The sequence below is a fragment of the Notothenia coriiceps genome, unplaced genomic scaffold (assembly GCF_000735185.1).
Source record: "Notothenia coriiceps isolate Sejong01 unplaced genomic scaffold, NC01 NC01_scaffold00013811, whole genome shotgun sequence".
Classification (NCBI taxonomy): domain Eukaryota; kingdom Metazoa; phylum Chordata; class Actinopteri; order Perciformes; family Nototheniidae; genus Notothenia; species Notothenia coriiceps.
The window spans coordinates 1-5,919 of NW_011346512.1; the positions used below are offsets into that span (position 1 = coordinate 1).

General features: G+C 41.8%; 1 pseudogene; it reads right to left on the reverse strand.

Annotated features, from left to right (window-relative positions):
• Positions 1-60: 60 nt before the first annotated feature.
• LOC104948147 (solute carrier family 43 member 3-like) overlaps positions 61-5,919 on the reverse strand; it is a 14,098-nt pseudogene continuing 8,239 nt past the window's right edge.

Below are 5,919 nucleotides of genomic sequence, written 5' to 3' on the forward strand. Positions count from 1 at the left end.
GGACACACATTTATGTATAAAATACATCAAAAAGTGCATTTTGCCTTTAAATCAAGTAACGTTTTTTAAATGAGTTACCCAGGTCATGGTCATTCTCGGCCAGCCGGTTGAGCATGGGGTTGAGCGTGCCGATGAAGAGGTAGTGCCTCAGCTGCATTATGGATAACCACAACAAGTGCCACAGGAAGAACCAGGACAGAACACAGCTCCGGAAACTCGCCACTAAACACGTAAAAGTTGTAAAAAAGGAATCGACAAAACAATGAAAACCGCTTTAAAGTTGAAACTGTTTTGCTCCTCCACCTTCTAAAGGACACTGACAGTATCAATATCATGGCAAATATAACTTGTTCTATTTAACTCGTTTCCCATAATGTATCTTACTCTTTTGCGATTGTATTAGGCACTGCTATGAGTATACTGTACTATAACTTTTAATTCACTTTTTTTTTTTTCTTTAACTTTTTTTAGTTATCAATGGCACAATCATTTTCATTGAGATTTATGACATTTTATCTTAATTAAATACATTAACTCATTTGCACTTGAAATGTTTAAATAAAATAAAGTTTTGTTATGGCCCCGATTAAAGGAATAGTTTAGCTCTAAATTCAAAACCATAAATCATCTCATTCACTCCGTGCCAGTTGAAAGTACAGAACATGTTTGTTATAAACGCAATGATTGGTTGAATAATCAATAACTAAATCTACAGAAAATGTATCAGCAACTATTTTGATAACTGATTCGGTGATTCAGACATTTTTAAGCAAAGTGGTCAAATATTCCCTGGTATTACAGAAGCTTGAGATGATTGAGAGGATTTGCTGCTATTCTTTATCAAATTTGCAGATACAATTAGGAAAGCCCTGTGATCCAAACAATTGTGGATTCCATTTTAAAATAGATAATATTTGGCAAAAAGATTATAAAATAAAACAGTAATAGGGAGATTTATTGATGATAAAAACGTTGGTTGGGTAATTTGTCATATGTTCTCTATTTAAGCCTAGATCTATCATTATTTTTGTGAAGGCCATTTTTTTTCAAGAAAAAAAGTTTGAAATATTTAAAATGTAATTATCTGTGTGAAGCTTTATTGAACTGCTACAGCCACTCCTGAAAATGTGGCAAAGATAAGGCTGAGTACCATTTTCTGAGTCTTGGGCCTGGGCTTGGTCCTCAGGTTCAGCTGGAAACTCCTGTGAAGCTATCACGCCACCGTCTTTCATCCTCTCAAACTGCTCCACATTGTAGGTGTTGGCCTTCCTGCAATTCAATCTATATAAAGAAAAAAGGGATTGTTTATTCCATGTCCTATCCATGAAACAGTAGCTGCTTCAAAGACAAGCTGATGTTCGTACCCGTAGGTGAAGTGTTGCGGCAGAGGGTAGGGGATGTGGGTTTTGGGCATCAGCAGGAAGGTCCTCAGCAGGTGGATGACGCTGCAGGAGGACAAGACAAGGAGGGAGGAGCGCAGAGAGATTCCCTGCTCATGCAGAACCTGGAAAGCTGAGGACATTTAGCAGGGGATTGAAAAAATCGAGACAGATTCCATTGAAAGATACCAAATGGAAACTATCTCTCTGAAATGTGAATGATACGGCATTGAAAACATTTACAAGGCAGGGTATTATCCCAATAAAATAGTTGAGGATAAAGATTTACATTTTAGAGATAAAAATTTTAAGAGACATTTTTATTTTTAAAAGAACTCAAGCACTGCCATTTGCTGTGAATTAATCAATGTACTTTTTTGGTAATTTATCACTTTGATCACAGAGAAGTTCATGTTTCTTCTTGTAAATGTACTACTTTAATATAAAAACTTCAGTGGTTTATTTCCTTTCATGACCCCCATATTAAGGGCAATATTTGTATTTAATTTGTTTTACCTATATACCTTATACCTTACCTTATACGGAAATAATGATTTCAGTAGCTGGCAGAATATATCAATATAGGGGCTTCCATTGTACCTTGATGATCAAAAACACAGCAGAAGAAGAGTCAAAGGCTCCGTTGTAGAGGGTGATGATGGTGGAGCGATGAGAGGAGAACAGGTTTCCCACCTAATGGACACAAAGATAATTCAGCAAAACAAAATGCATAGTAATGGTTACAGGAGAGTTTAAAGGCCTGTTTTTACATTATCTCAGAACTCACCTGCATGTTGGTTAGAAGGAGTAGAATTCCTCCCACAGCGATACACGACAAGGCAGGATAAAGCAGCTCTGAATATGCTACAAGACAGAGGAAACAAGCTTTACTAAAAAGTTAAGAAATTATACCATTTGTACAGGTGTATCTTCACAACTGGCAGTGTGTAATTCCATATTCTATCTTTTCCTAAATTAAAATGTATTTTTTTTAAAATGTTTTGTCCAGATCGATGCTACCGCTGCGCCGGAGCCCCGCAGCGGTACAATAATGGCCCGTCCACACAGCGGCGTGCGTTGAAGAAGCTTCAATGCTTCTACCCATTCACTTTGAATGGGAAGGCACACAGGGGGATAGGGATACAGACAAGCTGAACTAGCACCTCGTCCCCTGTCAATTCAACGTAGTAGCAATGTACCTTTTCACCTCACGTCCCGTAACCTCCTCTGTATGCTCTAGTGTTCTCTTTACAGTGTTCGACGAACCCGTTCTGTAATACCGTACATTCAGACTCTGTCGAGTCTAATATAGTGGAGACCACTAAGACACATAATTAGTCACTTGTATGTGGAGTCGCCACCAGGCCGTTATGACTCTTTAGTGACCCCTTCTACGTAAGTGTGTCAACACGCAGTTCACTCAGTTCTATAGGACAAATACTTGAGTCTGGACTCTCTCCTGTACCACTTTAGTTCCAAATTGTAGCATTAGAAGAGGAGGGATACACTGTTGGACGGCGACCTATTGAGTTCATGTCGGTGCCACGTTTCTCTTTCTCACACCTCTCTTTAACTCCTTCGCCTCCGTTTGTCCCCTCCTCTTCTCCTACTACTCATAACCTAGATCGATAGTGAATTCGTCGTTAGTTTAGGGTACGGGTGGACTCTGTCACTTAGGACGCGACGTGATCATGTGACACCTCGGACTACGGTATTGTGTGGAGACTCCTTTTGACAGTCGACCTCGGTTCTTTTTGTTCTTTACCGTTGTGCTTCAAACCCATGACGGCCTCCCCCTCCAATGTACGATGCCACTCCTGGCGATGACAACTGCCTAGATGTGGGACACCCTCTTACTGTCGATGCAGACTTAGTTGTCGGACGCACTCACTAGATGGACACCTCTTACTGTCGATGCAACTCCTAGATGACACCTGCTTAGCGACAGGTAGTGGACGAGTTTCACTGGGTCATCATGTCCTTCGAAGTTCCCGTAGCTGCTGTTACGTTGCTGGTTCCAGAAGTGTATACTATCCAACCAGTGGTCGGACGATGTTGTAGCGTGGTGAGACGTGACTGTTTGAATTTTCCACGGTACCTGTGTGTGACATGGCCGTATGGTGAAAGTCGTTCATGATACCCTATACTCCCCATCACCTGTAACGTGTGGTAACTTGACTCATGTTACGTGTATGGTAATGTGGAGTTCTCCGTCTTGTGTATTTTTCCTTTACCTGGGCCGTCTCCAGTGTAAGTTTCACTACAACACCTGTACTCTATGTAATATACCCCGACACAAAAGTGTTTATATAGTAATGTACTTGTGACAACGTCAGTTAGTATAGAGTGAGTGGACAAAATTTTGCCTACATCACAGTGAACCTGTACGACGGTGTCCGTCTTGACAATTGTTCCCATACGCGTTGCCTGATACCCTTTGATGGACACACTGTCCTTCCTCCAGTTTTTGTTTAGGCATAGCTTTTCTCAAGTGTCTGACATGTAACGTGAAATGCCATTTACATGATTGTTTGTACAAATCGGACTTTATTACGTATAAAGCTCTGGCAAAGAGAATTCCGGTGTATACGTCGTTCTTCATCTCGTGAGTGGTGTGTGTTTGTATGTAATGTCTCCTGACATTTTTTGTTTTTGTTTGCTCTCGAAACACCTTGTAACAAACAGTATGTTACTACCTGAAAGATGGATTCGGTTCCCGAATTTGACACATTTAACTCACACACGTGAAAAACGGGTCTGCTTGTCACCTCGCACCATAGACAAAATGTATTTACAATCATCTGACAACGACTGGTACATCCGTATTGTATAAGACCTTCAATCTCTACAGCCCTGCTGTAGACAGAAACTTCCCTCACACATTATCTATATTCAGTACCAACTACTGGAAGGCCAGACCAGGTCGTCTCCCGACCGCACAAACGAACGGCGGCCCACGTATTATGTATTCTGAACTTCGTTCGATTGAGCGAGACAAAGGAAACGAGAATATAAAAGGGGTATAATCCACTAGGCACTCTTTGGCAATATATACATCTGACTGACACATATTATATTACACTGATGACTATCAACAATGCTCCATAAAAACCTCCCAAAGAGATCCAAAGGGCCATTAACAACATCGACACATACGTCGAAACGCCTCGCCGGCAATCGATACGATCGCGTCGATCGGGATAACTATCACATCAAAATCGAGGTTCTCCCCTTCAAACCCACAATTAAACCTATACATACAAACATGACACGGTAATTTTTCACTGTAAAAACAGCACAATTTAACCTACATACAAACGTCATGCGCGAACATTCACCAAAAAAATATAGTTGGCTTAGGTACCAAGAACATAATAGTGTCGGGCACAATAACATGGTAGCAACACATCCGCCCACTTATTATGTATTCTAGACTTCGTTCGATTGTAGCAGAGACAAAGGAAACAGAATATAAAAGTGGGTATATCATCCGTATTGTGTTGTGTGTTATAAAATTCTTGTGAATCATTAAATATAAAAACGGGGTGTCCCACTCTTAATTAATGAAAGGTTGAACAAACTATTAGTTACAATAATAGATTATTTTCAGTAAAATCGGTTTAAAACAAAAGTTAGATAAGCGGTTTTAGATGTTGGAAATTAGGTTCATGAAGTTACGTGTGACCTTTGGTGAACCTTTACTCCTTTGCTGGACTCCTTTTTTGGTATACCCCAACCCCAACTCTTCGGGTTTGGGTATTGGGGACATAGCGACACAGCAACACAGACAATTCGTGACTTCAATCGAGACAGATTTATCGATCAATCGAAAACCCTATCGGATTAAATAGTCTCCGGGCGGGGAGTGATGTGCGTCTAGTTGCGTCTGATCACACCGCGGAGTAGAACGCCTCCCACGGAGTTAGACTTCGCCGTTTACACGCATGGAAATACGCGAATACGCCTATGCATTTGCAGGTGTGCCAAGAAAACGCACGAAGTTTGCCTCTGCGGAAGGGGAAGGTGAACACTTACCCCACTTGGCAGTTTGAAACAACGCGCTTGACGTAACACCAAGGCAGCGCAGCGAAACGGGAGACAACGAGCGGCGACTTTCGAGTCTTTCCAAACTTTTCAAGTGTTGAAAAAAAAAGTTCGCGGCTGCCTTCACGATCGGTTAGTTTTGGCACACAGGCCCCGCCCTTCAATTACACTAACCAACAGACCAGCGAGCGGTCTGCGGGTTGGCGTTCGAAGTGCGCTGCCTTGGGTACACCTATCATGGCAATGCCCAGGGACAGGTGTGTGCGCCCGCACGCAACTTCGAACGGCCTCCCCCCCGACTTTGGAGCTGGTTAGTGTATTTAGGAGAGGGCGGGGCCTGTGTGTTCGTGTTCCAAACTAACCTATCTCGAACATGAACGTATACTAAGCTAACCGACTGCGAAGGCGGCTTCGAAGTTTTCAACTTTGTAACGAGTTTGAAAACGTTGCGAAAACTTCGAAGCGAGGGTGTTACGTCAAGCAGCTTCGCATACTG